We start from the raw sequence: 22,815 nt of genomic DNA, 5'->3' as shown, positions 1-22,815 counted from the left end.
AACACTACTTTCCCAAAGAATGAGTACTGATGGCAACATCAACATATTCATAACTATGGATAGGAGGGGAGCCTCATCTGCTATTCTTGACATGCTGTAAAAGAAACGGCAAATGTTCTGCATCGTACAAAAAGGATCCCGCCCTACCTCCTTTGAGCTGTCCCTAGGCACCAGTCTACGTGCCGCCCAAAATCTGTTTGATATGCACAGCTTCAGTTTCCGTAGTGTAGTGGTTATCACGTTCGCCTAACACGCGAAAGGTCCTCAGTTCAAAACTGGGCGGAAACATTACTAGCTCCAAATCTCTTTATTTCATTCTTGTGTGAAGATTTATGACTGCACGTTACTGATGGCAATATCAACATATTCATAACTAAGGATAAGAGGGGAGCCTCATCTGCTATTCTTGACATGCTGTAAAAGAAACGGCAAATGTTCTGCATCGTACAAAAAGGATCCCGCCCTACCTCCTATGAGCTGTCCCTAGGCACCACTCCGGAACTCTGTGGGAATGAATTTCCAGCAGATAATCTCTATTGTAAGGTCCTTTTCCAAGAGATTCTCAGATGCTGAGGTGTGAAACGGACTTTGGTAGAAACACTACTTTCCTCTGATGATGTTGATGTCCTCTGTTCGAAACATCAACATATTCATAACTATGGATAGGAGGGGAGCCTCATCTGCTATTCTTGACATGCTGTAAAAGCATCCCGCCCTACCTCCTATGAGCTGTCCATAGGCACCACTCCGGAAGTCTGTGAGAATGAATTTCCAGCAGATAATCTCTATTGTAAGGTCCTTTTTCGCAGATTTCCAAGAGATTCTCCAATGCTGAGGTGTGAAACGGACTTTGGTAGAAACACTACTTTCCCAAAGAATGAGTACTGATGGCAACATCAACATATTCATAACTATGGATAGGAGGGGAGCCTCATCTGCTATTCTTGACATGCTGTAAAAGAAACGGCAAATGTTCTGCATCGTACAAAAAGCATCCCGCCCTACCTCTTATAAGCTGTCCCTAGGCACCAGTCTAGGAGCCCCCCGAAATCTGTTTAGCATGCACAGCTTCAGTTTCCGTAGTGTAGTGGTTATCACGTTCGCCTCACACGCGAAAGGTCCTCAGTTCGAAACTGGGCGGAAACATTGCTAGCTCTATTATTATTTATTTCATTCTCGTGTGAAGTTGTATGACTGCACGTTACTGATGGCAACATATTCATAAATATGGATAGGAGGGGAGCCTCATCTGCTATTCTTGACATGCTGTAAAAGAAACGGCAAATGTTCTGCATCGTACAAAAAGGATCCCGCCCTACCTCCTATGAGCTGTCCCTAGGCACCACTCCGGAACTCTGTGGGAATGAATTTCCAGCAGATAATCTCTATTGTAAGGTCCTTTTTCGCAGATTTCCAAGAGATTCTCCGATGCTGAGGTGTGAAACGGACTTTGGTAGAAACACTACTTTCCCAAAGAATGAGTACTGATGGCAACATCAACATATTCATAACTATGGATAGGAGGGGAGCCTCATCTGCTATTCTTGACATGCTGTAAAAGAAACGGCAAATGTTCTGCATCGTACAAAAAGCATCCCGCCCTACCTCCTTTGAGCTGTCCCTAGGCACCAGTCTACGTGCCGCCCAAAATCTGTTTGGTATGCACAGCTTCAGTTTCCGTAGTGTAGTGGTTATCACGTTCGCCTAACACGCGAAAGGTCCTCAGTTCAAAACTGGGCGGAAACATTACTAGCTCCAAATCTCTTTATTTCATTCTTGTGTGAAGATTTATGACTGCACGTTACTGATGGCAACATCAACATATTCATAACTATGGATAGGAGGGGAGCCTCATCTGCTATTCTTGACATGCTGTAAAAGAAACGGCAAATGTTCTGCATCGTACAAAAAGCATCCCGCCCTACCTCTTATAAGCTGTCCCTAGGCACCAGTCTAGGAGCCCCCCGAAATCTGTTTAGCATGCACAGCTTCAGTTTCCGTAGTGTAGTGGTTATCACGTTCGCCTCACACGCGAAAGGTCCTCAGTTCGAAACTGGGCGGAAACATTGCTAGCTCTATTATTATTTATTTCATTCTCGTGTGAAGTTGTATGACTGCACGTTACTGATGGCAACATCAACATATTCATAACTATGGATAGGAGGGGAGCCTCATCTGCTATTCTTGACATGCTGTAAAAGAAACGGCAAATGTTCTGCATCGTACAAAAAGGATCCCGCCCTACCTCCTATGAGCTGTCCCTAGGCACCACTCCGGAACTCTGTGGGAATGAATTTCCAGCAGATAATCTCTATTGTAAGGTCCTTTTCCAAGAGATTCTCCGATGCTGAGGTGTGAAACGGACTTTGGTAGAAACACTACTTTCCCAAAGAATGAGTACTGATGGCAACATCAACATATTCATAACTATGGATAGGAGGGGAGCCTCATCTGCTATTCTTGACATGCTGTAAAAGAAACGGCAAATGTTCTGCATCGTACAAAAAGCATCCCGCCCTACCTCCTTTGAGCTGTCCCTAGGCACCAGTCTACGTGCCGCCCAAAATCTGTTTGATATGCACAGCTTCAGTTTCCGTAGTGTAGTGGTTATCACGTTCGCCTAACACGCGAAAGGTCCTCAGTTCAAAACTGGGCGGAAACATTACTAGCTCCAAATCTCTTTATTTCATTCTTGTGTGAAGATTTATGACTGCACGTTACTGATGGCAATATCAACATATTCATAACTATGGATAAGAGGGGAGCCTCATCTGCTATTCTTGACATGCTGTAAAAGAAACGGCAAATGTTCTGCATCGTACAAAAAGGATCCCGCCCTACCTCCTATGAGCTGTCCCTAGGCACCACTCCGGAACTCTGTGGGAATGAATTTCCAGCAGATAATCTCTATTGTAAGGTCCTTTTCCAAGAGATTCTCAGATGCTGAGGTGTGAAACGGACTTTGGTAGAAACACTACTTTCCTCTGATGATGTTGATGTCCTCTGTTCGAAACATCAACATATTCATAACTATGGATAGGAGGGGAGCCTCATCTGCTATTCTTGACATGCTGTAAAAGCATCCCGCCCTACCTCCTATGAGCTGTCCATAGGCACCACTCCGGAAGTCTGTGAGAATGAATTTCCAGCAGATAATCTCTATTGTAAGGTCCTTTTTCGCAGATTTCCAAGAGATTCTCCAATGCTGAGGTGTGAAACGGACTTTGGTAGAAACACTACTTTCCCAAAGAATGAGTACTGATGGCAACATCAACATATTCATAACTATGGATAGGAGGGGAGCCTCATCTGCTATTCTTGACATGCTGTAAAAGAAACGGCAAATGTTCTGCATCGTACAAAAAGCATCCCGCCCTACCTCTTATAAGCTGTCCCTAGGCACCAGTCTAGGAGCCCCCCGAAATCTGTTTAGCATGCACAGCTTCAGTTTCCGTAGTGTAGTGGTTATCACGTTCGCCTCACACGCGAAAGGTCCTCAGTTCGAAACTGGGCGGAAACATTGCTAGCTCTATTATTATTTATTTCATTCTCGTGTGAAGTTGTATGACTGCACGTTACTGATGGCAACATCAACATATTCATAAATATGGATAGGAGGGGAGCCTCATCTGCTATTCTTGACATGCTGTAAAAGAAACGGCAAATGTTCTGCATCGTACAAAAAGGATCCCGCCCTACCTCCTATGAGCTGTCCCTAGGCACCACTCCGGAACTCTGTGGGAATGAATTTCCAGCAGATAATCTCTATTGTAAGGTCCTTTTTCGCAGATTTCCAAGAGATTCTCCGATGCTGAGGTGTGAAACGGACTTTGGTAGAAACACTACTTTCCCAAAGAATGAGTACTGATGGCAACATCAACATATTCATAACTATGGATAGGAGGGGAGCCTCATCTGCTATTCTTGACATGCTGTAAAAGAAACGGCAAATGTTCTGCATCGTACAAAAAGCATCCCGCCCTACCTCCTTTGAGCTGTCCCTAGGCACCAGTCTACGTGCCGCCCAAAATCTGTTTGGTATGCACAGCTTCAGTTTCCGTAGTGTAGTGGTTATCACGTTCGCCTAACACGCGAAAGGTCCTCAGTTCAAAACTGGGCGGAAACATTACTAGCTCCAAATCTCTTTATTTCATTCTTGTGTGAAGATTTATGACTGCACGTTACTGATGGCAACATCAACATATTCATAACTATGGATAGGAGGGGAGCCTCATCTGCTATTCTTGACATGCTGTAAAAGAAACGGCAAATGTTCTGCATCGTACAAAAAGCATCCCGCCCTACCTCTTATAAGCTGTCCCTAGGCACCAGTCTAGGAGCCCCCCGAAATCTGTTTAGCATGCACAGCTTCAGTTTCCGTAGTGTAGTGGTTATCACGTTCGCCTCACACGCGAAAGGTCCTCAGTTCGAAACTGGGCGGAAACATTGCTAGCTCTATTATTATTTATTTCATTCTCGTGTGAAGTTGTATGACTGCACGTTACTGATGGCAACATCAACATATTCATAACTATGGATAGGAGGGGAGCCTCATCTGCTATTCTTGACATGCTGTAAAAGAAACGGCAAATGTTCTGCATCGTACAAAAAGGATCCCGCCCTACCTCCTATGAGCTGTCCCTAGGCACCACTCCGGAACTCTGTGGGAATGAATTTCCAGCAGATAATCTCTATTGTAAGGTCCTTTTTCGCAGATTTCCAAGAGATTCTCCGATGCTGAGGTGTGAAACGGACTTTGGTAGAAACACTACTTTCCCAAAGAATGAGTACTGATGGCAACATCAACATATTCATAACTATGGATAGGAGGGGAGCCTCATCTGCTATTCTTGACATGCTGTAAAAGAAACGGCAAATGTTCTGCATCGTACAAAAAGCATCCCGCCCTACCTCCTTTGAGCTGTCCCTAGGCACCAGTCTACGTGCCGCCCAAAATCTGTTTGATATGCACAGCTTCAGTTTCCGTAGTGTAGTGGTTATCACGTTCGCCTAACACGCGAAAGGTCCTCAGTTCAAAACTGGGCGGAAACATTACTAGCTCCAAATCTCTTTATTTCATTCTTGTGTGAAGATTTATGACTGCACGTTACTGATGGCAATATCAACATATTCATAACTAAGGATAAGAGGGGAGCCTCATCTGCTATTCTTGACATGCTGTAAAAGAAACGGCAAATGTTCTGCATCGTACAAAAAGGATCCCGCCCTACCTCCTATGAGCTGTCCCTAGGCACCACTCCGGAACTCTGTGGGAATGAATTTCCAGCAGATAATCTCTATTGTAAGGTCCTTTTCCAAGAGATTCTCAGATGCTGAGGTGTGAAACGGACTTTGGTAGAAACACTACTTTCCCAAAGAATGAGTACTGATGGCAACATCAACATATTCATAACTATGGATAGGAGGGGAGCCTCATCTGCTATTCTTGACATGCTGTAAAAGAAACGGCAAATGTTCTGCATCGTACAAAAAGCATCCCGCCCTACCTCCTTTGAGCTGTCCCTAGGCACCAGTCTACGTGCCGCCCAAAATCTGTTTGATATGCACAGCTTCAGTTTCCGTAGTGTAGTGGTTATGACGTTCGCCTAACACGCGAAAGGTCCTCAGTTCAAAACTGGGCGGAAACATTACTAGCTCCAAATCTCTTTATTTCATTCTTGTGTGAAGATTTATGACTGCACGTTACTGATGGCAACATCAACATATTCATAAATATGGATAGGAGGGGAGCCTCATCTGCTATTCTTGACATGCTGTAAAAGAAACGGCAAATGTTCTGCATCGTACAAAAAGGATCCCGCCCTACCTCCTATGAGCTGTCCCTAGGCACCACTCCGGAACTCTGTGGGAATGAATTTCCAGCAGATAATCTCTATTGTAAGGTCCTTTTTCGCAGATTTCCAAGAGATTCTCCGATGCTGAGGTGTGAAACGGACTTTGGTAGAAACACTACTTTCCCAAAGAATGAGTACTGATGGCAACATCAACATATTCATAACTATGGATAGGAGGGGAGCCTCATCTGCTATTCTTGACATGCTGTAAAAGAAACGGCAAATGTTCTGCATCGTACAAAAAGCATCCCGCCCTACCTCCTTTGAGCTGTCCCTAGGCACCAGTCTACGTGCCGCCCAAAATCTGTTTCATATGCACAGCTTCAGTTTCCGTAGTGTAGTGGTTATCACGTTCGCCTAACACGCGAAAGGTCCTCAGTTCAAAACTGGGCGGAAACATTACTAGCTCCAAATCTCTTTATTTCATTCTTGTGTGAAGATTTATGACTGCACGTTACTGATGGCAATATCAACATATTCATAACTAAGGATAAGAGGGGAGCCTCATCTGCTATTCTTGACATGCTGTAAAAGAAACGGCAAATGTTCTGCATCGTACAAAAAGGATCCCGCCCTACCTCCTATGAGCTGTCCCTAGGCACCACTCCGGAACTCTGTGGCAATGAATTTCCAGCAGATAATCTCTATTGTAAGGTCCTTTTCCAAGAGATTCTCAGATGCTGAGGTGTGAAACGGACTTTGGTAGAAACACTACTTTCCTCTGATGATGTTGATGTCCTCTGTTCGAAACATCAACATATTCATAACTATGGATAGGAGGGGAGCCTCATCTGCTATTCTTGACATGCTGTAAAAGCATCCCGCCCTACCTCCTATGAGCTGTCCATAGGCACCACTCCGGAAGTCTGTGAGAATGAATTTCCAGCAGATAATCTCTATTGTAAGGTCCTTTTTCGCAGATTTCCAAGAGATTCTCCAATGCTGAGGTGTGAAACGGACTTTGGTAGAAACACTACTTTCCCAAAGAATGAGTACTGATGGCAACATCAACATATTCATAACTATGGATAGGAGGGGAGCCTCATCTGCTATTCTTGACATGCTGTAAAAGAAACGGCAAATGTTCTGCATCGTACAAAAAGGATCCCGCCCTACCTCCTATGAGCTGTCCCTAGGCACCACTCCGGAACTCTGTGGGAATGAATTTCCAGCAGATAATCTCTATTGTAAGGTCCTTTTTCGCAGATTTCCAAGAGATTCTCCGATGCTGAGGTGTGAAACGGACTTTGGTAGAAACACTACTTTCCCAAAGAATGAGTACTGATGGCAACATCAACATATTCATAACTATGGATAGGAGGGGAGCCTCATCTGCTATTCTTGACATGCTGTAAAAGAAACGGCAAATGTTCTGCATCGTACAAAAAGCATCCCGCCCTACCTCCTTTGAGCTGTCCCTAGGCACCAGTCTACGTGCCGCCCAAAATCTGTTTGATATGCACAGCTTCAGTTTCCGTAGTGTAGTGGTTATCACGTTCGCCTAACACGCGAAAGGTCCTCAGTTCAAAACTGGGCGGAAACATTACTAGCTCCAAATCTCTTTATTTCATTCTTGTGTGAAGATTTATGACTGCACGTTACTGATGGCAATATCAACATATTCATAACTAAGGATAAGAGGGGAGCCTCATCTGCTATTCTTGACATGCTGTAAAAGAAACGGCAAATGTTCTGCATCGTACAAAAAGGATCCCGCCCTACCTCCTATGAGCTGTCCCTAGGCACCACTCCGGAACTCTGTGGGAATGAATTTCCAGCAGATAATCTCTATTGTAAGGTCCTTTTCCAAGAGATTCTCAGATGCTGAGGTGTGAAACGGACTTTGGTAGAAACACTACTTTCCCAAAGAATGAGTACTGATGGCAACATCAACATATTCATAACTATGGATAGGAGGGGAGCCTCATCTGCTATTCTTGACATGCTGTAAAAGAAACGGCAAATGTTCTGCATCGTACAAAAAGGATCCCGCCCTACCTCCTATGAGCTGTCCCTAGGCACCACTCCGGAACTCTGTGGGAATTAATTTCCAGCAGATAATCTCTATTGTAAGGTCCTTTTTCGCAGATTTCCAAGAGATTCTCCGATGCTGAGGTGTGAAACGGACTTTGGTAGAAACACTACTTTCCCAAAGAATGAGTACTGATGGCAACATCAACATATTCATAACTATGGATAGGAGGGGAGCCTCATCTGCTATTCTTGACATGCTGTAAAAGAAACGGCAAATGTTCTGCATCGTACAAAAAGCATCCCGCCCTACCTCCTTTGAGCTGTCCCTAGGCACCAGTCTACGTGCCGCCCAAAATCTGTTTGATATGCACAGCTTCAGTTTCCGTAGTGTAGTGGTTATCACGTTCGCCTAACACGCGAAAGGTCCTCAGTTCAAAACTGGGCGGAAACATTACTAGCTCCAAATCTCTTTATTTCATTCTTGTGTGAAGATTTATGACTGCACGTTACTGATGGCAATATCAACATATTCATAACTAAGGATAAGAGGGGAGCCTCATCTGCTATTCTTGACATGCTGTAAAAGAAACGGCAAATGTTCTGCATCGTACAAAAAGGATCCCGCCCTACCTCCTATGAGCTGTCCCTAGGCACCACTCCGGAACTCTGTGGGAATGAATTTCCAGCAGATAATCTCTATTGTAAGGTCCTTTTCCAAGAGATTCTCAGATGCTGAGGTGTGAAACGGACTTTGGTAGAAACACTACTTTCCCAAAGAATGAGTACTGATGGCAATATCAACATATTCATAACTAAGGATAAGAGGGGAGCCTCATCTGCTATTCTTGACATGCTGTAAAAGAAACGGCAAATGTTCTGCATCGTACAAAAAGGATCCCGCCCTACCTCCTATGAGCTGTCCCTAGGCACCACTCCGGAACTCTGTGGGAATGAATTTCCAGCAGATAATCTCTATTGTAAGGTCCTTTTCCAAGAGATTCTCAGATGCTGAGGCGTGAAACGGACTTTGGTAGAAACACTACTTTCCCAAAGAATGAGTACTGATGGCAACATCAACATATTCATAACTATGGATAGGAGGGGAGCCTCATCTGCTATTCTTGACATGCTGTAAAAGAAACGGCAAATGTTCTGCATCGTACAAAAAGCATCCCGCCCTACCTCTTATAAGCTGTCCCTAGGCACCAGTCTAGGAGCCCCCCGAAATCTGTTTAGCATGCACAGTTTCAGTTTCCGTAGTGTAGTGGTTATCACGTTCGCCTCACACGCGAAATGTCCTCAGTTCGAAACTGGGCGGAAACATTGCTAGCTCTATTATTATTTATTTCATTCTCGTGTGAAGTTGTATGACTGCACGTTACTGATGGCAACATCAACATATTCATAAATATGGATAGGAGGGGAGCCTCATCTGCTATTCTTGACATGCTGTAAAAGAAACGGCAAATGTTCTGCATCGTACAAAAAGGATCCCGCCCTACCTCCTATGAGCTGTCCCTAGGCACCACTCCGGAACTCTGTGGGAATGAATTTCCAGCAGATAATCTCTATTGTAAGGTCCTTTTCCAAGAGATTCTCCGATGCTGAGGTGTGAAACGGACTTTGGTAGAAACACTACTTTCCCAAAGAATGAGTACTGATGGCAACATCAACATATTCATAACTATGGATAGGAGGGGAGCCTCATCTGCTATTCTTGACATGCTGTAAAAGAAACGGCAAATGTTCTGCATCGTACAAAAAGGATCCCGCCCTACCTCCTTTGAGCTGTCCCTAGGCACCAGTCTACGTGCCGCCCAAAATCTGTTTGATATGCACAGCTTCAGTTTCCGTAGTGTAGTGGTTATCACGTTCGCCTAACACGCGAAAGGTCCTCAGTTCAAAACTGGGCGGAAACATTACTAGCTCCAAATCTCTTTATTTCATTCTTGTGTGAAGATTTATGACTGCACGTTACTGATGGCAATATCAACATATTCATAACTAAGGATAAGAGGGGAGCCTCATCTGCTATTCTTGACATGCTGTAAAAGAAACGGCAAATGTTCTGCATCGTACAAAAAGGATCCCGCCCTACCTCCTATGAGCTGTCCCTAGGCACCACTCCGGAACTCTGTGGGAATGAATTTCCAGCAGATAATCTCTATTGTAAGGTCCTTTTCCAAGAGATTCTCAGATGCTGAGGTGTGAAACGGACTTTGGTAGAAACACTACTTTCCTCTGATGATGTTGATGTCCTCTGTTCGAAACATCAACATATTCATAACTATGGATAGGAGGGGAGCCTCATCTGCTATTCTTGACATGCTGTAAAAGCATCCCGCCCTACCTCCTATGAGCTGTCCATAGGCACCACTCCGGAAGTCTGTGAGAATGAATTTCCAGCAGATAATCTCTATTGTAAGGTCCTTTTTCGCAGATTTCCAAGAGATTCTCCAATGCTGAGGTGTGAAACGGACTTTGGTAGAAACACTACTTTCCCAAAGAATGAGTACTGATGGCAACATCAACATATTCATAACTATGGATAGGAGGGGAGCCTCATCTGCTATTCTTGACATGCTGTAAAAGAAACGGCAAATGTTCTGCATCGTACAAAAAGCATCCCGCCCTACCTCTTATAAGCTGTCCCTAGGCACCAGTCTAGGAGCCCCCCGAAATCTGTTTAGCATGCACAGCTTCAGTTTCCGTAGTGTAGTGGTTATCACGTTCGCCTCACACGCGAAAGGTCCTCAGTTCGAAACTGGGCGGAAACATTGCTAGCTCTATTATTATTTATTTCATTCTCGTGTGAAGTTGTATGACTGCACGTTACTGATGGCAACATATTCATAAATATGGATAGGAGGGGAGCCTCATCTGCTATTCTTGACATGCTGTAAAAGAAACGGCAAATGTTCTGCATCGTACAAAAAGGATCCCGCCCTACCTCCTATGAGCTGTCCCTAGGCACCACTCCGGAACTCTGTGGGAATGAATTTCCAGCAGATAATCTCTATTGTAAGGTCCTTTTTCGCAGATTTCCAAGAGATTCTCCGATGCTGAGGTGTGAAACGGACTTTGGTAGAAACACTACTTTCCCAAAGAATGAGTACTGATGGCAACATCAACATATTCATAACTATGGATAGGAGGGGAGCCTCATCTGCTATTCTTGACATGCTGTAAAAGAAACGGCAAATGTTCTGCATCGTACAAAAAGCATCCCGCCCTACCTCCTTTGAGCTGTCCCTAGGCACCAGTCTACGTGCCGCCCAAAATCTGTTTGGTATGCACAGCTTCAGTTTCCGTAGTGTAGTGGTTATCACGTTCGCCTAACACGCGAAAGGTCCTCAGTTCAAAACTGGGCGGAAACATTACTAGCTCCAAATCTCTTTATTTCATTCTTGTGTGAAGATTTATGACTGCACGTTACTGATGGCAACATCAACATATTCATAACTATGGATAGGAGGGGAGCCTCATCTGCTATTCTTGACATGCTGTAAAAGAAACGGCAAATGTTCTGCATCGTACAAAAAGCATCCCGCCCTACCTCTTATAAGCTGTCCCTAGGCACCAGTCTAGGAGCCCCCCGAAATCTGTTTAGCATGCACAGCTTCAGTTTCCGTAGTGTAGTGGTTATCACGTTCGCCTCACACGCGAAAGGTCCTCAGTTCGAAACTGGGCGGAAACATTGCTAGCTCTATTATTATTTATTTCATTCTCGTGTGAAGTTGTATGACTGCACGTTACTGATGGCAACATCAACATATTCATAACTATGGATAGGAGGGGAGCCTCATCTGCTATTCTTGACATGCTGTAAAAGAAACGGCAAATGTTCTGCATCGTACAAAAAGGATCCCGCCCTACCTCCTATGAGCTGTCCCTAGGCACCACTCCGGAACTCTGTGGGAATGAATTTCCAGCAGATAATCTCTATTGTAAGGTCCTTTTTCGCAGATTTCCAAGAGATTCTCCGATGCTGAGGTGTGAAACGGACTTTGGTAGAAACACTACTTTCCCAAAGAATGAGTACTGATGGCAACATCAACATATTCATAACTATGGATAGGAGGGGAGCCTCATCTGCTATTCTTGACATGCTGTAAAAGAAACGGCAAATGTTCTGCATCGTACAAAAAGCATCCCGCCCTACCTCCTTTGAGCTGTCCCTAGGCACCAGTCTACGTGCCGCCCAAAATCTGTTTGATATGCACAGCTTCAGTTTCCGTAGTGTAGTGGTTATCACGTTCGCCTAACACGCGAAAGGTCCTCAGTTCAAAACTGGGCGGAAACATTACTAGCTCCAAATCTCTTTATTTCATTCTTGTGTGAAGATTTATGACTGCACGTTACTGATGGCAATATCAACATATTCATAACTAAGGATAAGAGGGGAGCCTCATCTGCTATTCTTGACATGCTGTAAAAGAAACGGCAAATGTTCTGCATCGTACAAAAAGGATCCCGCCCTACCTCCTATGAGCTGTCCCTAGGCACCACTCCGGAACTCTGTGGGAATGAATTTCCAGCAGATAATCTCTATTGTAAGGTCCTTTTCCAAGAGATTCTCAGATGCTGAGGTGTGAAACGGACTTTGGTAGAAACACTACTTTCCCAAAGAATGAGTACTGATGGCAACATCAACATATTCATAACTATGGATAGGAGGGGAGCCTCATCTGCTATTCTTGACATGCTGTAAAAGAAACGGCAAATGTTCTGCATCGTACAAAAAGCATCCCGCCCTACCTCCTTTGAGCTGTCCCTAGGCACCAGTCTACGTGCCGCCCAAAATCTGTTTGATATGCACAGCTTCAGTTTCCGTAGTGTAGTGGTTATGACGTTCGCCTAACACGCGAAAGGTCCTCAGTTCAAAACTGGGCGGAAACATTACTAGCTCCAAATCTCTTTATTTCATTCTTGTGTGAAGATTTATGACTGCACGTTACTGATGGCAACATCAACATATTCATAAATATGGATAGGAGGGGAGCCTCATCTGCTATTCTTGACATGCTGTAAAAGAAACGGCAAATGTTCTGCATCGTACAAAAAGGATCCCGCCCTACCTCCTATGAGCTGTCCCTAGGCACCACTCCGGAACTCTGTGGGAATGAATTTCCAGCAGATAATCTCTATTGTAAGGTCCTTTTCCAAGAGATTCTCAGATGCTGAGGTGTGAAACGGACTTTGGTAGAAACACTACTTTCCCAAAGAATGAGTACTGATGGCAACATCAACATATTCATAACTATGGATAGGAGGGGAGCCTCATCTGCTATTCTTGACATGCTGTAAAAGAAACGGCAAATGTTCTGCATCGTACAAAAAGCATCCCGCCCTACCTCTTATAAGCTGTCCCTAGGCACCAGTCTAGGAGCCCCCCGAAATCTGTTTAGCATGCACAGCTTCAGTTTCCGTAGTGTAGTGGTTATCACGTTCGCCTCACACGCGAAAGGTCCTCAGTTCGAAACTGGGCGGAAACATTGCTAGCTCTATTATTATTTATTTCATTCTCGTGTGAAGTTGTATGACTGCACGTTACTGATGGCAACATCAACATATTCATAAATATGGATAGGAGGGGAGCCTCATCTGCTATTCTTGACATGCTGTAAAAGAAACGGCAAATGTTCTGCATCGTACAAAAAGGATCCCGCCCTACCTCCTATGAGCTGTCCCTAGGCACCACTCCGGAACTCTGTGGGAATGAATTTCCAGCAGATAATCTCTATTGTAAGGTCCTTTTTCGCAGATTTCCAAGAGATTCTCCGATGCTGAGGTGTGAAACGGACTTTGGTAGAAACACTACTTTCCCAAAGAATGAGTACTGATGGCAACATCAACATATTCATAACTATGGATAGGAGGGGAGCCTCATCTGCTATTCTTGACATGCTGTAAAAGAAACGGCAAATGTTCTGCATCGTACAAAAAGGATCCCGCCCTACCTCCTATGAGCTGTCCCTAGGCACCACTCCGGAACTCTGTGGGAATGAATTTCCAGCAGATAATCTCTATTGTAAGGTCCTTTTTCGCAGATTTCCAAGAGATTCTCCGATGCTGAGGTGTGAAACGGACTTTGGTAGAAACACTACTTTCCCAAAGAATGAGTACTGATGGCAACATCAACATATTCATAACTATGGATAGGAGGGGAGCCTCATCTGCTATTCTTGACATGCTGTAAAAGAAACGGCAAATGTTCTGCATCGTACAAAAAGCATCCCGCCCTACCTCCTTTGAGCTGTCCCTAGGCACCAGTCTACGTGCCGCCCAAAATCTGTTTGATATGCACAGCTTCAGTTTCCGTAGTGTAGTGGTTATCACGTTCGCCTAACACGCGAAAGGTCCTCAGTTCAAAACTGGGCGGAAACATTACTAGCTCCAAATCTCTTTATTTCATTCTTGTGTGAAGATTTATGACTGCACGTTACTGATGGCAATATCAACATATTCATAACTAAGGATAAGAGGGGAGCCTCATCTGCTATTCTTGACATGCTGTAAAAGAAACGGCAAATGTTCTGCATCGTACAAAAAGGATCCCGCCCTACCTCCTATGAGCTGTCCCTAGGCACCACTCCGGAACTCTGTGGGAATGAATTTCCAGCAGATAATCTCTATTGTAAGGTCCTTTTCCAAGAGATTCTCAGATGCTGAGGTGTGAAACGGACTTTGGTAGAAACACTACTTTCCTCTGATGATGTTGATGTCCTCTGTTCGAAACATCAACATATTCATAACTATGGATAGGAGGGGAGCCTCATCTGCTATTCTTGACATGCTGTAAAAGCATCCCGCCCTACCTCCTATGAGCTGTCCATAGGCACCACTCCGGAAGTCTGTGAGAATGAATTTCCAGCAGATAATCTCTATTGTAAGGTCCTTTTTCGCAGATTTCCAAGAGATTCTCCAATGCTGAGGTGTGAAACGGACTTTGGTAGAAACACTACTTTCCCAAAGAATGAGTACTGATGGCAACATCAACATATTCATAACTATGGATAGGAGGGGAGCCTCATCTGCTATTCTTGACATGCTGTAAAAGAAACGGCAAATGTTCTGCATCGTACAAAAAGCATCCCGCCCTACCTCTTATAAGCTGTCCCTAGGCACCAGTCTAGGAGCCCCCCGAAATCTGTTTAGCATGCACAGCTTCAGTTTCCGTAGTGTAGTGGTTATCACGTTCGCCTCACACGCGAAAGGTCCTCAGTTCGAAACTGGGCGGAAACATTGCTAGCTCTATTATTATTTATTTCATTCTCGTGTGAAGTTGTATGACTGCACGTTACTGATGGCAACATATTCATAAATATGGATAGGAGGGGAGCCTCATCTGCTATTCTTGACATGCTGTAAAAGAAACGGCAAATGTTCTGCATCGTACAAAAAGGATCCCGCCCTACCTCCTATGAGCTGTCCCTAGGCACCACTCCGGAACTCTGTGGGAATGAATTTCCAGCAGATAATCTCTATTGTAAGGTCCTTTTTCGCAGATTTCCAAGAGATTCTCCGATGCTGAGGTGTGAAACGGACTTTGGTAGAAACACTACTTTCCCAAAGAATGAGTACTGATGGCAACATCAACATATTCATAACTATGGATAGGAGGGGAGCCTCATCTGCTATTCTTGACATGCTGTAAAAGAAACGGCAAATGTTCTGCATCGTACAAAAAGCATCCCGCCCTACCTCCTTTGAGCTGTCCCTAGGCACCAGTCTACGTGCCGCCCAAAATCTGTTTGGTATGCACAGCTTCAGTTTCCGTAGTGTAGTGGTTATCACGTTCGCCTAACACGCGAAAGGTCCTCAGTTCAAAACTGGGCGGAAACATTACTAGCTCCAAATCTCTTTATTTCATTCTTGTGTGAAGATTTATGACTGCACGTTACTGATGGCAACATCAACATATTCATAACTATGGATAGGAGGGGAGCCTCATCTGCTATTCTTGACATGCTGTAAAAGAAACGGCAAATGTTCTGCATCGTACAAAAAGCATCCCGCCCTACCTCTTATAAGCTGTCCCTAGGCACCAGTCTAGGAGCCCCCCGAAATCTGTTTAGCATGCACAGCTTCAGTTTCCGTAGTGTAGTGGTTATCACGTTCGCCTCACACGCGAAAGGTCCTCAGTTCGAAACTGGGCGGAAACATTGCTAGCTCTATTATTATTTATTTCATTCTCGTGTGAAGTTGTATGACTGCACGTTACTGATGGCAACATCAACATATTCATAACTATGGATAGGAGGGGAGCCTCATCTGCTATTCTTGACATGCTGTAAAAGAAACGGCAAATGTTCTGCATCGTACAAAAAGGATCCCGCCCTACCTCCTATGAGCTGTCCCTAGGCACCACTCCGGAACTCTGTGGGAATGAATTTCCAGCAGATAATCTCTATTGTAAGGTCCTTTTTCGCAGATTTCCAAGAGATTCTCCGATGCTGAGGTGTGAAACGGACTTTGGTAGAAACACTACTTTCCCAAAGAATGAGTACTGATGGCAACATCAACATATTCATAACTATGGATAGGAGGGGAGCCTCATCTGCTATTCTTGACATGCTGTAAAAGAAACGGCAAATGTTCTGCATCGTACAAAAAGCATCCCGCCCTACCTCCTTTGAGCTGTCCCTAGGCACCAGTCTACGTGCCGCCCAAAATCTGTTTGATATGCACAGCTTCAGTTTCCGTAGTGTAGTGGTTATCACGTTCGCCTAACACGCGAAAGGTCCTCAGTTCAAAACTGGGCGGAAACATTACTAGCTCCAAATCTCTTTATTTCATTCTTGTGTGAAGATTTATGACTGCACGTTACTGATGGCAATATCAACATATTCATAACTAAGGATAAGAGGGGAGCCTCATCTGCTATTCTTGACATGCTGTAAAAGAAACGGCAAATGTTCTGCATCGTACAAAAAGGATCCCGCCCTACCTCCTATGAGCTGTCCCTAGGCACCACTCCGGAACTCTGTGGGAATGAATTTCCAGCAGATAATCTCTATTGTAAGGTCCTTTTCCAAGAGATTCTCAGATGCTGAGGTGTGAAACGGACTTTGGTAGAAACACTACTTTCCCAAAGAATGAGTACTGATGGCAACATCAACATATTCATAACTATGGATAGGAGGGGAGCCTCATCTGCTATTCTTGACATGCTGTAAAAGAAACGGCAAATGTTCTGCATCGTACAAAAAGCATCCCGCCCTACCTCCTTTGAGCTGTCCCTAGGCACCAGTCTACGTGCCGCCCAAAATCTGTTTGATATGCACAGCTTCAGTTTCCGTAGTGTAGTGGTTATGACGTTCGCCTAACACGCGAAAGGTCCTCAGTTCAAAACTGGGCGGAAACATTACTAGCTCCAAATCTCTTTATTTCATTCTTGTGTGAAGATTTATGACTGCACGTTACTGATGGCAACATCAACATATTCATAAATATGGATAGGAGGGGAGCCTCATCTGCTATTCTTGACATGCTGTAAAAGAAACGGCAAATGTTCTGCATCGTACAAAAAGGATCCCGCCCTACCTCCTATGAGCTGTCCCTAGGCACCACTCCGGAACTCTGTGGGAATGAATTTCCAGCAGATAATCTCTATTGTAAGGTCCTTTTCCAAGAGATTCTCAGATGCTGAGGTGTGAAACGGACTTTGGTAGAAACACTACTTTCCCAAAGAATGAGTACTGATGGCAACATCAACATATTCATAACTATGGATAGGAGGGGAGCCTCATCTGCTATTCTTGACATGCTGTAAAAGAAACGGCAAATGTTCTGCATCGTACAAAAAGCATCCCGCCCTACCTCTTATAAGCTGTCCCTAGGCACCAGTCTAGGAGCCCCCCGAAATCTGTTTAGCATGCACAGCTTCAGTTTCCGTAGTGTAGTGGTTATCACGTTCGCCTCACACGCGAAAGGTCCTCAGTTCGAAACTGGGCGGAAACATTGCTAGCTCTATTATTATTTATTTCATTCTCGTGTGAAGTTGTATGACTGCACGTTACTGATGGCAACATCAACATATTCATAAATATGGATAGGAGGGGAGCCTCATCTGCTATTCTTGACATGCTGTAAAAGAAACGGCAAATGTTCTGCATCGTACAAAAAGGATCCCGCCCTACCTCCTATGAGCTGTCCCTAGGCACCACTCCGGAACTCTGTGGGAATGAATTTCCAGCAGATAATCTCTATTGTAAGGTCCTTTTTCGCAGATTTCCAAGAGATTCTCCGATGCTGAGGTGTGAAACGGACTTTGGTAGAAACACTACTTTCCCAAAGAATGAGTACTGATGGCAACATCAACATATTCATAACTATGGATAGGAGGGGAGCCTCATCTGCTATTCTTGACATGCTGTAAAAGAAACGGCAAATGTTCTGCATCGTACAAAAAGGATCCCGCCCTACCTCCTATGAGCTGTCCCTAGGCACCACTCCGGAACTCTGTGGGAATGAATTTCCAGCAGATAATCTCTATTGTAAGGTCCTTTTTCGCAGATTTCCAAGAGATTCTCCGATGCTGAGGTGTGAAACGGACTTTGGTAGAAACACTACTTTCCCAAAGAATGAGTACTGATGGCAACATCAACATATTCATAACTATGGATAGGAGGGGAGCCTCATCTGCTATTCTTGACATGCTGTAAAAGAAACGGCAAATGTTCTGCATCGTACAAAAAGCATCCCGCCCTACCTCCTTTGAGCTGTCCCTAGGCACCAGTCTACGTGCCGCCCAAAATCTGTTTGATATGCACAGCTTCAGTTTCCGTAGTGTAGTGGTTATCACGTTCGCCTAACACGCGAAAGGTCCTCAGTTCAAAACTGGGCGGAAACATTACTAGCTCCAAATCTCTTTATTTCATTCTTGTGTGAAGATTTATGACTGCACGTTACTGATGGCAATATCAACATATTCATAACTAAGGATAAGAGGGGAGCCTCATCTGCTATTCTTGACATGCTGTAAAAGAAACGGCAAATGTTCTGCATCGTACAAAAAGGATCCCGCCCTACCTCCTATGAGCTGTCCCTAGGCACCACTCCGGAACTCTGTGGCAATGAATTTCCAGCAGATAATCTCTATTGTAAGGTCCTTTTTCGCAGATTTCCAAGAGATTCTCCGATGCTGAGGTGTGAAACGGACTTTGGTAGAAACACTACTTTCCCAAAGAATGAGTACTGATGGCAACATCAACATATTCATAACTATGGATAGGAGGGGAGCCTCATCTGCTATTCTTGACATGCTGTAAAAGAAACGGCAAATGTTCTGCATCGTACAAAAAGCATCCCGCCCTACCTCCTTTGAGCTGTCCCTAGGCACCAGTCTACGTGCCGCCCAAAATCTGTTTGATATGCACAGCTTCAGTTTCCGTAGTGTAGTGGTTATCACGTTCGCCTAACACGCGAAAGGTCCTCAGTTCAAAACTGGGCGGAAACATTACTAGCTCCAAATCTCTTTATTTCATTCTTGTGTGAAGATTTATGACTGCACGTTACTGATGGCAATATCAACATATTCATAACTAAGGATAAGAGGGGAGCCTCATCTGCTATTCTTGACATGCTGTAAAAGAAACGGCAAATGTTCTGCATCGTACAAAAAGGATCCCGCCCTACCTCCTATGAGCTGTCCCTAGGCACCACTCCGGAACTCTGTGGGAATGAATTTCCAGCAGATAATCTCTATTGTAAGGTCCTTTTCCAAGAGATTCTCAGATGCTGAGGTGTGAAACGGACTTTGGTAGAAACACTACTTTCCCAAAGAATGAGTACTGATGGCAATATCAACATATTCATAACTAAGGATAAGAGGGGAGCCTCATCTGCTATTCTTGACATGCTGTAAAAGAAACGGCAAATGTTCTGCATCGTACAAAAAGGATCCCGCCCTACCTCCTATGAGCTGTCCCTAGGCACCACTCCGGAACTCTGTGGGAATGAATTTCCAGCAGATAATCTCTATTGTAAGGTCCTTTTCCAAGAGATTCTCAGATGCTGAGGCGTGAAACGGACTTTGGTAGAAACACTACTTTCCCAAAGAATGAGTACTGATGGCAACATCAACATATTCATAACTATGGATAGGAGGGGAGCCTCATCTGCTATTCTTGACATGCTGTAAAAGAAACGGCAAATGTTCTGCATCGTACAAAAAGCATCCCGCCCTACCTCTTATAAGCTGTCCCTAGGCACCAGTCTAGGAGCCCCCCGAAATCTGTTTAGCATGCACAGCTTCAGTTTCCGTAGTGTAGTGGTTATCACGTTCGCCTCACACGCGAAATGTCCTCAGTTCGAAACTGGGCGGAAACATTGCTAGCTCTATTATTATTTATTTCATTCTCGTGTGAAGTTGTATGACTGCACGTTACTGATGGCAACATCAACATATTCATAAATATGGATAGGAGGGGAGCCTCATCTGCTATTCTTGACATGCTGTAAAAGAAACGGCAAATGTTCTGCATCGTACAAAAAGGATCCCGCCCTACCTCCTATGAGCTGTCCCTAGGCACCACTCCGGAACTCTGTGGGAATGAATTTCCAGCAGATAATCTCTATTGTAAGGTCCTTTTCCAAGAGATTCTCCGATGCTGAGGTGTGAAACGGACTTTGGTAGAAACACTACTTTCCCAAAGAATGAGTACTGATGGCAACATCAACATATTCATAACTATGGATAGGAGGGGAGCCTCATCTGCTATTCTTGACATGCTGTAAAAGAAACGGCAAATGTTCTGCATCGTACAAAAAGGATCCCGCCCTACCTCCTATGAGCTGTCCCTAGGCACCACTCCGGAACTCTGTGGGAATGAATTTCCAGCAGATAATCTCTATTGTAAGGTCCTTTTTCGCAGATTTCCAAGAGATTCTCCGATGCTGAGGTGTGAAACGGACTTTGGTAGAAACACTACTTTCCCAAAGAATGAGTACTGATGGCAACATCAACATATTCATAACTATGGATAGGAGGGGAGCCTCATCTGCTATTCTTGACATGCTGTAAAAGAAACGGCAAATGTTCTGCATCGTACAAAAAGCATCCCGCCCTACCTCCTTTGAGCTGTCCCTAGGCACCAGTCTACGTGCCGCCCAAAATCTGTTTGATATGCACAGCTTCAGTTTCCGTAGTGTAGTGGTTATCACGTTCGCCTAACACGCGAAAGGTCCTCAGTTCAAAACTGGGCGGAAACATTACTAGCTCCAAATCTCTTTATTTCATTCTTGTGTGAAGATTTATGACTGCACGTTACTGATGGCAATATCAACATATTCATAACTAAGGATAAGAGGGGAGCCTCATCTGCTATTCTTGACATGCTGTAAAAGAAACGGCAAATGTTCTGCATCGTACAAAAAGGATCCCGCCCTACCTCCTATGAGCTGTCCCTAGGCACCACTCCGGAACTCTGTGGGAATGAATTTCCAGCAGATAATCTCTATTGTAAGGTCCTTTTCCAAGAGATTCTCAGATGCTGAGGTGTGAAACGGACTTTGGTAGAAACACTACTTTCCCAAAGAATGAGTACTGATGGCAATATCAACATATTCATAACTAAGGATAAGAGGGGAGCCTCATCTGCTATTCTTGACATGCTGTAAAAGAAACGGCAAATGTTCTGCATCGTACAAAAAGGATCCCGCCCTACCTCCTATGAGCTGTCCCTAGGCACCACTCCGGAACTCTGTGGGAATGAATTTCCAGCAGATAATCTCTATTGTAAGGTCCTTTTCCAAGAGATTCTCAGATGCTGAGGTGTGAAACGGACTTTGGTAGAAACACTACTTTCCCAAAGAATGAGTACTGATGGCAACATCAACATATTCATAACTATGGATAGGAGGGGAGCCTCATCTGCTATTCTTGACATGCTGTAAAAGAAACGGCAAATGTTCTGCATCGTACAAAAAGCATCCCGCCCTACCTCTTATAAGCTGTCCCTAGGCACCAGTCTAGGAGCCCCCCGAAATCTGTTTAGCATGCACAGCTTCAGTTTCCGTAGTGTAGTGGTTATCACGTTCGCCTCACACGCGAAATGTCCTCAGTTCGAAACTGGGCGGAAACATTGCTAGCTCTATTATTATTTATTTCATTCTCGTGTGAAGTTGTATGACTGCACGTTACTGATGGCAACATCAACATATTCATAAATATGGATAGGAGGGGAGCCTCATCTGCTATTCTTGACATGCTGTAAAAGAAACGGCAAATGTTCTGCATCGTACAAAAAGGATCCCGCCCTACCTCCTATGAGCTGTCCCTAGGCACCACTCCGGAACTCTGTGGGAATGAATTTCCAGCAGATAATCTCTATTGTAAGGTCCTTTTTCGCAGATTTCCAAGAGATTCTCCGATGCTGAGGTGTGAAACGGACTTTGGTAGAAACACTACTTTCCCAAAGAATGAGTACTGATGGCAACATCAACATATTCATAACTATGGATAGGAGGGGAGCCTCATCTGCTATTCTTGACATGCTGTAAAAGAAACGGCAAATGTTCTGCATCGTACAAAAAGCATCCCGCCCTACCTCCTTTGAGCTGTCCCTAGGCACCAGTCTACGTGCCGCCCAAAATCTGTTTGATATGCACAGCTTCAGTTTCCGTAGTGTAGTGGTTATCACGTTCGCCTAACACGCGAAAGGTCCTCAGTTCAAAACTGGGCGGAAACATTACTAGCTCCAAATCTCTTTATTTCATTCTTGTGTGAAGATTTATGACTGCACGTTACTGATGGCAATATCAACATATTCATAACTAAGGATAAGAGGGGAGCCTCATCTGCTATTCTTGACATGCTGTAAAAGAAACGGCAAATGTTCTGCATCGTACAAAAAGGATCCCGCCCTACCTCCTATGAGCTGTCCCTAGGCACCACTCCGGAACTCTGTGGGAATGAATTTCCAGCAGATAATCTCTATTGTAAGGTCCTTTTCCAAGAGATTCTCAGATGCTGAGGTGTGAA

General features: G+C 44.4%; 31 non-coding genes across 31 annotated transcripts; all 31 read left to right on the top strand.

Moving 5' to 3' along the window:
• The first annotated feature begins 215 nt into the window (after window positions 1–215).
• trnav-aac (transfer RNA valine (anticodon AAC)) lies at window positions 216–288 on the top strand. The gene has a single exon. It is a non-coding gene; the product is annotated as a tRNA-Val (tRNA).
• A 785-nt stretch (window positions 289–1,073) lies between these two features.
• trnav-cac (transfer RNA valine (anticodon CAC)) lies at window positions 1,074–1,146 on the top strand. The gene has a single exon. It is a non-coding gene; the product is annotated as a tRNA-Val (tRNA).
• Window positions 1,147–1,673: 527 nt separating this feature from the next.
• On the top strand, window positions 1,674–1,746 carry trnav-aac (transfer RNA valine (anticodon AAC)). The gene has a single exon. It is a non-coding gene; the product is annotated as a tRNA-Val (tRNA).
• A 247-nt stretch (window positions 1,747–1,993) lies between these two features.
• On the top strand, window positions 1,994–2,066 carry trnav-cac (transfer RNA valine (anticodon CAC)). Its single transcript has one exon. It is a non-coding gene; the product is annotated as a tRNA-Val (tRNA).
• A 523-nt stretch (window positions 2,067–2,589) lies between these two features.
• trnav-aac (transfer RNA valine (anticodon AAC)) lies at window positions 2,590–2,662 on the top strand. Its single transcript has one exon. It is a non-coding gene; the product is annotated as a tRNA-Val (tRNA).
• Window positions 2,663–3,447: 785 nt separating this feature from the next.
• Window positions 3,448–3,520, top strand: trnav-cac (transfer RNA valine (anticodon CAC)). The gene has a single exon. It is a non-coding gene; the product is annotated as a tRNA-Val (tRNA).
• Window positions 3,521–4,053: 533 nt separating this feature from the next.
• On the top strand, window positions 4,054–4,126 carry trnav-aac (transfer RNA valine (anticodon AAC)). Its single transcript has one exon. It is a non-coding gene; the product is annotated as a tRNA-Val (tRNA).
• A 247-nt stretch (window positions 4,127–4,373) lies between these two features.
• Window positions 4,374–4,446, top strand: trnav-cac (transfer RNA valine (anticodon CAC)). Its single transcript has one exon. It is a non-coding gene; the product is annotated as a tRNA-Val (tRNA).
• Window positions 4,447–4,979: 533 nt separating this feature from the next.
• trnav-aac (transfer RNA valine (anticodon AAC)) lies at window positions 4,980–5,052 on the top strand. The gene has a single exon. It is a non-coding gene; the product is annotated as a tRNA-Val (tRNA).
• A 1,129-nt stretch (window positions 5,053–6,181) lies between these two features.
• On the top strand, window positions 6,182–6,254 carry trnav-aac (transfer RNA valine (anticodon AAC)). The gene has a single exon. It is a non-coding gene; the product is annotated as a tRNA-Val (tRNA).
• Window positions 6,255–7,325: 1,071 nt separating this feature from the next.
• On the top strand, window positions 7,326–7,398 carry trnav-aac (transfer RNA valine (anticodon AAC)). The gene has a single exon. It is a non-coding gene; the product is annotated as a tRNA-Val (tRNA).
• An 809-nt stretch (window positions 7,399–8,207) lies between these two features.
• Window positions 8,208–8,280, top strand: trnav-aac (transfer RNA valine (anticodon AAC)). Its single transcript has one exon. It is a non-coding gene; the product is annotated as a tRNA-Val (tRNA).
• A 799-nt stretch (window positions 8,281–9,079) lies between these two features.
• On the top strand, window positions 9,080–9,152 carry trnav-cac (transfer RNA valine (anticodon CAC)). The gene has a single exon. It is a non-coding gene; the product is annotated as a tRNA-Val (tRNA).
• A 523-nt stretch (window positions 9,153–9,675) lies between these two features.
• trnav-aac (transfer RNA valine (anticodon AAC)) lies at window positions 9,676–9,748 on the top strand. Its single transcript has one exon. It is a non-coding gene; the product is annotated as a tRNA-Val (tRNA).
• Window positions 9,749–10,533: 785 nt separating this feature from the next.
• trnav-cac (transfer RNA valine (anticodon CAC)) lies at window positions 10,534–10,606 on the top strand. The gene has a single exon. It is a non-coding gene; the product is annotated as a tRNA-Val (tRNA).
• Window positions 10,607–11,133: 527 nt separating this feature from the next.
• trnav-aac (transfer RNA valine (anticodon AAC)) lies at window positions 11,134–11,206 on the top strand. The gene has a single exon. It is a non-coding gene; the product is annotated as a tRNA-Val (tRNA).
• A 247-nt stretch (window positions 11,207–11,453) lies between these two features.
• On the top strand, window positions 11,454–11,526 carry trnav-cac (transfer RNA valine (anticodon CAC)). Its single transcript has one exon. It is a non-coding gene; the product is annotated as a tRNA-Val (tRNA).
• Window positions 11,527–12,059: 533 nt separating this feature from the next.
• On the top strand, window positions 12,060–12,132 carry trnav-aac (transfer RNA valine (anticodon AAC)). Its single transcript has one exon. It is a non-coding gene; the product is annotated as a tRNA-Val (tRNA).
• Window positions 12,133–13,251: 1,119 nt separating this feature from the next.
• Window positions 13,252–13,324, top strand: trnav-cac (transfer RNA valine (anticodon CAC)). Its single transcript has one exon. It is a non-coding gene; the product is annotated as a tRNA-Val (tRNA).
• An 819-nt stretch (window positions 13,325–14,143) lies between these two features.
• trnav-aac (transfer RNA valine (anticodon AAC)) lies at window positions 14,144–14,216 on the top strand. Its single transcript has one exon. It is a non-coding gene; the product is annotated as a tRNA-Val (tRNA).
• A 785-nt stretch (window positions 14,217–15,001) lies between these two features.
• Window positions 15,002–15,074, top strand: trnav-cac (transfer RNA valine (anticodon CAC)). The gene has a single exon. It is a non-coding gene; the product is annotated as a tRNA-Val (tRNA).
• Window positions 15,075–15,601: 527 nt separating this feature from the next.
• trnav-aac (transfer RNA valine (anticodon AAC)) lies at window positions 15,602–15,674 on the top strand. Its single transcript has one exon. It is a non-coding gene; the product is annotated as a tRNA-Val (tRNA).
• A 247-nt stretch (window positions 15,675–15,921) lies between these two features.
• trnav-cac (transfer RNA valine (anticodon CAC)) lies at window positions 15,922–15,994 on the top strand. The gene has a single exon. It is a non-coding gene; the product is annotated as a tRNA-Val (tRNA).
• A 533-nt stretch (window positions 15,995–16,527) lies between these two features.
• trnav-aac (transfer RNA valine (anticodon AAC)) lies at window positions 16,528–16,600 on the top strand. The gene has a single exon. It is a non-coding gene; the product is annotated as a tRNA-Val (tRNA).
• A 1,119-nt stretch (window positions 16,601–17,719) lies between these two features.
• trnav-cac (transfer RNA valine (anticodon CAC)) lies at window positions 17,720–17,792 on the top strand. Its single transcript has one exon. It is a non-coding gene; the product is annotated as a tRNA-Val (tRNA).
• Window positions 17,793–18,611: 819 nt separating this feature from the next.
• Window positions 18,612–18,684, top strand: trnav-aac (transfer RNA valine (anticodon AAC)). Its single transcript has one exon. It is a non-coding gene; the product is annotated as a tRNA-Val (tRNA).
• Window positions 18,685–19,217: 533 nt separating this feature from the next.
• Window positions 19,218–19,290, top strand: trnav-aac (transfer RNA valine (anticodon AAC)). The gene has a single exon. It is a non-coding gene; the product is annotated as a tRNA-Val (tRNA).
• Window positions 19,291–20,089: 799 nt separating this feature from the next.
• On the top strand, window positions 20,090–20,162 carry trnav-cac (transfer RNA valine (anticodon CAC)). The gene has a single exon. It is a non-coding gene; the product is annotated as a tRNA-Val (tRNA).
• An 809-nt stretch (window positions 20,163–20,971) lies between these two features.
• trnav-aac (transfer RNA valine (anticodon AAC)) lies at window positions 20,972–21,044 on the top strand. The gene has a single exon. It is a non-coding gene; the product is annotated as a tRNA-Val (tRNA).
• Window positions 21,045–21,843: 799 nt separating this feature from the next.
• trnav-cac (transfer RNA valine (anticodon CAC)) lies at window positions 21,844–21,916 on the top strand. The gene has a single exon. It is a non-coding gene; the product is annotated as a tRNA-Val (tRNA).
• A 533-nt stretch (window positions 21,917–22,449) lies between these two features.
• On the top strand, window positions 22,450–22,522 carry trnav-aac (transfer RNA valine (anticodon AAC)). Its single transcript has one exon. It is a non-coding gene; the product is annotated as a tRNA-Val (tRNA).
• The last annotated feature ends 293 nt before the right edge of the window (window positions 22,523–22,815 follow it).

This window comes from Leuresthes tenuis, unplaced genomic scaffold (assembly GCF_036924035.1).
Source record: "Leuresthes tenuis unplaced genomic scaffold, fLeuTen1.0.hap1 SCAF_6, whole genome shotgun sequence".
Classification (NCBI taxonomy): domain Eukaryota; kingdom Metazoa; phylum Chordata; class Actinopteri; order Atheriniformes; family Atherinopsidae; genus Leuresthes; species Leuresthes tenuis.
The sequence above is the reverse complement of the archived record's forward strand: the minus strand, read 5'-3'. Positions and strand labels throughout refer to the sequence as shown.